At 38.0% G+C, this 8,355-nt stretch overlaps 1 non-coding gene across 1 annotated transcript; it reads right to left on the reverse strand.

The window, feature by feature from the left end:
* Positions 1–709: 709 nt before the first annotated feature.
* Positions 710–816, reverse strand: LOC116108008. The gene has a single exon (XR_004124577.1). It is a non-coding gene; the product is annotated as a small nucleolar RNA R71 (small nucleolar RNA).
* Between the last annotated feature and the right edge of the window lie 7,539 nt (positions 817–8,355).

Genomic DNA, 8,355 nt, shown 5'->3' on the forward strand with positions numbered 1-8,355 from the left:
TTGCTATTTATGCATGTTGTAATAATCACGCATCAAGTTTTTGGCGCCATTGCCGGGGATTGAGTTTTAAGTTAACATTGAGTTTTTTTTATAGTTAGCTAGATTGGAGTTTTAATTTTTGTTTTCATCATTTTCTGTTTAACTTTTGCTTTTATTTTCAGTTGGTTTGAGATCTCATTTCCCTTTGCTCTTTTTGTGTAGTTTGTGCGAAGAGCGAGACATCAGCCAGTGGTTCCTATTGATCTTGAGATTGAGAGAACCACCAGACGACTTAACAGAGAGAGAAGAGAAAGAGAGGATATAGTGGTTGAATCGGAAGAAATAGCTGTTGAAATGGCAGAACCAGAAAACAGAACACTAAGGGAATTCTCAGTTCCCACGGTTAATGGCAGTGGTTCGAGCATTACGAGACCAAGCCAACACATTTGAAATAAAGTCGGCAATCATCCAGATGATCTAATAGTTGGTAAGGTTTAATGGTGATTTGAAGGAAGATCCGAATCAGCATATTGCAAACTTCTTGGAAATTTGTGACACCTTCAAGTCGAACGGAGTGTCATATGACGCCATTAGGTTGAGGTTATTCCCATTCTTATTGGGGGATAAAGCAAATGGGTGGTTAATGGCACTACCATCAGGAACTATCACAACATGGAATGATCTAGCACAGAAGTTCCTGACCAAGTTCTTCCCTCCAGCAAAATCAGCAAAACTGAGAAATGATATCACATCATTTCTACAAGATGAATCCGAGTCATTGTATGAGGCTTAGGAGAGGTACAAGGAATTGATGAGGAAATGTCCACACCATGGGTTGCCAGTTTGGCTTCAAGTCCAAACATTCTACAATGGACTGATGGGTAACATGAAAACCATGGTGGATGCAGCATTAGGAGGAGCTTACAGAATAAGACACCAGAGGAGGCTTATGAGTTGCTTGAGGTTTTGGCAAGCAACAACTATCAAAGACCAAATGAGAGAGCAATATCAAGAAAATCTACGGGTCTTCATGAAGTTGATGCCTTCACAGCCATCTCAGCCCAACTCACGGCACTTCAGAAATAGTTGGGAAGTATGCAGGTAAATTCTACTCAAGCACCTTAACTAACTTATGATTTTTGTGCAGGTAACCATGTGAGCAGCGAGTGTCAAGTGGGGAACACATTTGCTTTGTCATCTTCATCATCGGAACAAGTGAACTACTTGGCAGGGAACCAGAGGCAACCAAACAATCCATACTCCAACACATACAATCCGGGTTAGAGGAATCATCCAAATCTGGCTTGGGGCAGTCAGAACCAGCAAAATAATCAATGGAACCAAAGAGCATTGCCAAACAACCAACCAAGGGTGAATAATCAATCGGAGATCCAAGAGTGACAAAATTGAAAGACATGTTTGGGAAGTTCATGCAAGAGACCACAAGTTTTATGAATGAGACGAGGACGAATTTCAGAAATCAAGGGGCATCCATTCGGAATCTTGAGGTACAAATGGGGCAATTGGCCGAGAAATTAAATGAGAGACCGCAAGGATCTCTACCAAGCAACACGGTGACTAACCCACGTGAGCAAGTAAATGCAATTTCGTTGAGAAGTGGGACAGTTTTAGAAGAGGTGGAAAAATCAAGGAAAGAGGAAAATCCATCAAAGAAAAATGAAGAATCTGATGAGGAAGTTGATGAAGAAATCATTGCTGAAGAGAAACCACCCAGCCCAAGGAAAGATGAACAGAAGCAGGAAGAGGGGAAAAAGGAAAGGAAAGAGAAATTGCCATTCCCCGAGATACCACCAGAGTTGGCGCATCACACACCACCTGTGCCTTTTCCTCAAAGACTCAGAAAAGAAAATCAGGATAAGCAGTTTATTAAATTTCTTGATGTTTTTAAGAAACTACATATTAACATTCCTTTTGCAGATGCATTGCAACAGATGCCGAGCTACGCGAAATTTCTTAAGGAAATCTTATCAAACAAGAGGAAGTTAAAAGAGGAGGAAACGGTGATGCTCACGGAGGAATGCAGTGCCATCTTATAAAAGAAGCTACCCCCGAAACTCAAAGATCCAGGGAGTTTTACAATTCCTTGCACTATATGAGATATCACCTGTGATTGAGTTTTATGTGACCTAGGTGCTAGCATTAACCTTATACCTTTTTCTGTTTTCAGGAAATTAGGAATTGGTGAAGTGAAGCCGACAACCATATGCTTGCAACTTGCAGATCGATTAATAAAGCATCCAAGGGGCATTGTAGAGGATGTGTTGATTAAAGTGGACAAGTTTATTTTTCCTACGGATTTCTTTGTGTTGGATATGGAAGAAGACAAAGAGATTCCTCTTATCCTGGGACAACCATTTCTAGCTATCGGAAGAGCTTTAATCGACGTTCAAGAAGGGAAGTTGATCATGAGGATGCAAGATGAAGAAATAACATTTAAATTCCTTGAATCAATGAGAGCTCCACGTAAACAAGAGTCATGTTTAAAAATCGATGTGGTGGACCAGGCAAAAATTGAAACCTTCCAACTGAAGAATCCTAAGGTGGAAATTAAGAGCTGCATTGTCAAACCGAATCAGTTCGAGAGTGAGGACCATAACGGAAAGGGTTGCACAAAATTCTGAGATAAGCCACAGTCGAGATTGTGTTTTCACAAGGAACGGATCTCTCAGCTCAAAAAGGGTGAGGGAAAGTCAAGAAAACGGAAAGTAGTCGGTGAGAAGAGTCGAACCACCAAAGTAATGACCAAGGGATGGAAATGGGTGGTGAAACTCTCAACAAGGACCCTGTGTGAAAAAGATCATCAGCAAAAGAAGCTCCAGCACAAGGGAAAATTCCGGGATGTGATATACTTGGATAATTCGGACTGACGTGAAAAACCGAGAGAGTCGAGCTAACCGACTATAAACAAGCGCTTCTTGGGAGGCAACCCAAGAGTTCTCAATTGTTTTCCATTTTATTGTGTTTGAATTTGTTTGAATTTCTTATGAGTTTGAATGATTTTTAATTTGTGTGTTTTTGGGTGTTTCAGGTGAAGTTTTCAGCTAAGGCAAGGAAAGGAAATGCTCCAGACTTCGCCGGGGCGAAGAAGTATTCTTCGCCTCAGCGAAGCACATCGTATGAAAACAAAATTTAAAAGTCCCAGACTTCGCCGCGGCAAAGATTTTTCTTCGCTGGGGCGAAGCACCCTGAAAATTGTTGCGGCTTCTATAAGTTTTCGCTCCAGCGAAGAATTTGTCTTCTCCGCGGAGAAGATTTTTCCTCGCTGGGGCGAGTAGCCACGGTAAGTTTTCACTGTAGCGAAGTATTTTTCTTCGCCGCGGCAAGATCTGGGTTTTGAAATTAGGGTTTTTGAACAAGAACTTTGCCACGGCAACGACGGTTTTATATAAATACCCACTTCCGTTTTTCACTTTTCACGCAGCTTTTCAAATCCAATTCAGAGAAAAATTTTCCAACCTTCATTCTAGAGCTATTTAAGTGATTTCCAAACAAAATTTCTCACTCCTTAATCTTCCTAGACACCAAACCAATGCATTTCAACACCAATTTTTGCGAAAAGTTCACGAAATTTTTGAGTTCAACGAAATTGGGGGTTTTGCATTGCACACTGATTTTGGCTCAATTGGTGAGAAATACTCCTTAGTTTGGGTAAGATTTCACATTCTCTTAGATTGTTTCTCAAAAATTTCGAGTTTTAATTTGTGGATCTGAAATTTGTGGATTGTTGGTGGATTTGCGAATTTTTGGTGATTATGCCTTTGATTTTGTTTGAGGAAGGATTATTTGTGTGTTGTGTAATATTAAGGAGTGTGGGCTTTCAATTTTGAAGTGTTTGGGTGATTGTGGAAAAATTGTAGTTTGGGGGTTGAAATGAAACTTTTTGGAAGTGTTGTCAATTTTTTTTTTCAGGTTTGAATTGGTTGTTGTACGGAACCTAGGTTTGAATTTTTGGGGTACATTGTGAGTTGAATTGGAGAGTTGGAGAAAATGGCACCCAAAGTTAAGCTACCAACCAAGGGCAAAGGGAAAGGAAAGAAAGTAGACGATCGATTTGTAAATGACAAAGCTCGAAAAAACTATGAGGCAGTAGCAAAAAGGAAAGACAAGGGCTTTATCCCTGAGTGTGGACTGACTGCAACCGAAGCTGATGAGTGGAGTCAAGGGAGAAAGTGGGAGGATTTTATGGATGAACCCGAACATGCGGCTGTGGAACCACTGATTGCCCAAGATGACTATAAGGAGTTTAAGAGGACACAGAAAAATGATGAGGTGATTCTTAGGACCATAGCGAAACCAGATGCCTCTTAGGATATTTCAAAGAAGGGCAAGAAAACCATTAAGGGTACTAGTTTAACACCAGTGGCTCGGTTGTGGCAATATTTTGTTTCAGCTAGGATGATGTTGGAGATGCACTACAATACAGTGACGTATGAGAAGGCACTTTTATTGTATTCTATTGCCACAGGAAAGAGAATGGACGTGGGGAACATCATCCTGACGAGTATCCAACTTGTAGCCAAACCAGGGCGAGGTAGTTTTCCGTTCCCACAACTCATTACAGAGTTGTGCACTAAAGCAAAAGTCAAGGTACAGGCTAATGAGCCACTGATCCATGCTGCCCCAGTCCTCGACACAGCCTACTTCCGCAAACATCTTGCATATCAACCAGAAGCAGGGCCCAGATCAGGCACCAAGAGAGAGAGAACCACAGAAGCGGCCACTGCATCCGGTTCAACAGTTCCAATGAGAGAAATGATGCAGAAAATGATGGATCTGATGAAAAGAATGGATCGACGTCAGGATTGGCTGGCAGAGCAGGCCAAAAGACACATGATCTGCAAATGAGCTGCTGCAACAAGTTCGGGATTGATACTTCAGGAAACCAGTGGGAAGACTAGGATTCAGATGAATGGTTAGGCTCCGATTCAGAAGAGGATGACGCCGAGGAAGAGAAGGAAGCTGAAGATTGAGCACCTGAACACTTGTTCTGTTTTTGTTTTTATTTTTCGTTGTGTTTGGTTGTTTTTGTATTTCATTTCGAACTTTGAACTAATTTGCTGCTTTTTGGTTTTGGTTTGTTTAGTTTTTGTTTTAATTTCTAGTTGATGTAAAGACGAGATTAGGGTTGTAATATTTTCATATTAATCCGTGAATTTTTCTAACACAGTGGACACCACAGTTTCAATTGTTTTTATAGATGTTTCGATAGAGGAAAAAGTCAAGGAACGGGGGTGCACACTATTGAACGGAACTTTAACTACACGGATTGTGTATACTGTGACATTGGGGACAATGTCATCTTTAGTTTGGGGGTAGGAAAAATTTGAACAATTTTTTGATTTTGTTTAAGCTATGTATTTTTTTTTTTTTTTTTTTTTTTTTTGTGTTGCTAATGATGAATTGCATAATTCCATGATGAGACTAGGATTGTTGGATTTTTATTGTTGAAAAATGTTCAACATTGCTTCAAGTTTTTGTTGATTGACTGAATTTTGATTGAGGTTTGTTGAGTGGTTCAACCACCATTTTCACTTTTTCGGCATGCTTAGATTCATTTTATGCTAGGTAAAGTCTTGATAATGTTGGTGGACTCTAGAACCTAGTTAAGAAATGCTTGAGGCGAAATTCTAGGATTAGACATGGTTGAGGAAATGATTTAGGCATTTTTTTTGGAACGTTTGAGCCTTTTCAGCCAACCCATGAATGAAATTGTCCCTAGTCACCCATTTGAGCCTTATGAATTATCATTGCTGTATTTTTTCTTTGCAAAACCAAAAATTGTCCGATCCTTATGCCTTAAACCCTTTATCATACCCTTAGGAGAATTTTGGGCCTAATACAAACACAGAGAATTCTTCTTCGCCGCGGCGACGTCTGCGAATTTCAAAAAGCATAGTTTTACTTTTCAGCGTTTTCTGAGGATTTTGGGTGAAGTATAATAGAAAAAATTAGTCTTTTTGTTAGAGGAGTTCGTTTTTGAGAGAGAGCAGCTGTTTACATTTTCTGAGATTCATTTTTTGAGCGAACTAAGATTGAAAAAGGGTGAAGATTCGAGATTAAACTAGTGGATTCGTCATTTGGGGAGATTTCTTTTCTTTTCTCTTGTTTACATTATGTTGAACTTTGGTATTTTCGTTTCTTTTGTTTGTATTGTTGATTTAGCCATGAACTAACCTATTTTGGGTTAGGGTTTTGATTGTAATTCAGAATTTCATGGGTTAAGTAATAGATTGTTTTTCTTTTCATATGATTTTTCTTTGATTGTGTGATTACTCTGAATTTACTGTTTTTATGTGATGAATATGATGAGATTGAGAAATGAATCATGTTAGGCTTCTTGGGTAATCACCATTGTAATATTGGATGCTAGAGATAGATTCAAGAACCAATGAAATCAATCTAGGATTCTTGTGCTTAATGAGCTTAGATTTATTAACCTTCAATTTGTTGGGTGCGGCAGGTTAATAGGGAAGAGTAGGAAAACATAGCCTGAGAAGGTATGTTTGACACTTTAGAGAGTTCGATTTACAATCAATGCATGTGAATATGAATTTAGTTTAATTCTACCCATAGAGTTCGAATGAAGTCAAAACCCTACCCGTTTATTTGAATTGATTTTATCCGTGTTTTACATCCTGCGTTCATAGTTAAATTTTAGTTTAGTGATTATTGTTTTAGTCTTAGTTTAAATTGCTCCCATTAATCCAAAGGATTCGATTGCTCCAACTTGAGAACAGTAGGTAACTTAGTGCTTAGCGAGCAATCCTCGTGGGAACGATACTCACTCATCACTCTATTACTTGAGCGACTAGTATACTTGCTATTTATGCATGTTGTAATAATCACGCATCAGACACCCCACAAACTTCTAGACATATAAATTTTATTGGCAAAATAGATTCATCAGAAACTGATGATCAAAATACTTCCTCAAGTGATAATTCTATTCAAATCAACAACATGAATTGGAAAAAACCCCCGAAAATGTATAATCCAAGAGCTTCAGCGCCAGATTTAGTTTTGGAAGAATCCTCTCAAATACAGCAAAGAGAATACAATGCCAATTCTATCTATGAATGGAACATAGATGGCATGTCTGATTATAATATTATTATGGTCTTACAACAAATGACTATGGTCAGTAATGCCTATAGGACTAAATATAGTTCAACAGACCAAGCCATAGCCCACTTGTTGGTAGCTGGCTTCACTGGCTCCCTCAAACCCCGGTGCGATAGCCACCTACAAGAACAAAACCAAAGTGAAATTCTTAACGCAATCAAAATTGATGACAATGGAATACCAATTTTGGATGAAGATGGTAAAGAAATTCAGGATGCTGTCAATATCTTAATTTTTGAGATAACTCTCCACTTTGTAGGGGACCCTGCAAACGTAAAAGACAAAAGTCAAGCTGCACTAATGAAATTAAAATGCAAAACCCTTCATGATTATAGATGGTATAAAGAAACATTTTTTGTTAGGGTTATGCAAATGCTTGATAGTAACAAAGCCTATTGGAAGGTCAAATTTTTGGCAGGATTACCCAACATCTTAGCTGAAAAGGTTAGAGAAAGAATTAGGAAACAATATGATGGTATTATACCATATGACAATTTAACTTATGGACAATTACATAGTTTTGTCCAGAAAGTCAGAATGAAAATTTGCAAAGATGAAAAACTCACCTACCAAAGGCAAAAAGAGAGAAAACAATTAGGAAATTTTTTATAACAATTTGACAATCATCACAGAAATTCTTTTAAAGGAAAGAAAACCAAGAAAACAATAACCTGCAAAGGTCAATGTGATAAAACCATGAATAATCATAATAAAACCATGAATAATCGTAAGAACATTTTCAACAGAGCAAATTTTCTAAAACAGACAAACCCACAAAACAATTCACGTGCTTTAGATGCAGTAAATAGGGTCATGTCGCTAGACATTGTAAAATTAGTAAAGGAATTATAGAATTAAGCCTTGAACATAAAATTGAAATGATAATGATACAGTCCTCTGATTCTGATTCAAGTGAAAAAGAAATGTCTGACGACAACCAAATTGATGAAATCGAAACCTCCAGTGAAAATGAAATAAATGTCATAACCAAAGACCAAGAATTCCTCCTCGAAGCCGTTAATAAAATTGATGATCCTCTTTTGAGAAAAAAGTATCTCCAGAGACTAAAAAATACCTTCGAAAAAGCTGATAGGAAAATAGAAACCCATCAGGCTTATAGTTTTCAAAATATTATTGACAAATTCGAAAAACAAGAAAAAAAGAAATTAACACTTGAAGATTTAACAAAAGAAATCCAACAACTAAAAATTGAAGTTAAAGATTTAAAAGAAC

Source organism: Pistacia vera, unplaced genomic scaffold (assembly GCF_008641045.1).
Source record: "Pistacia vera cultivar Batoury unplaced genomic scaffold, PisVer_v2 Contig550, whole genome shotgun sequence".
Lineage (NCBI taxonomy): Eukaryota > Viridiplantae > Streptophyta > Magnoliopsida > Sapindales > Anacardiaceae > Pistacia > Pistacia vera.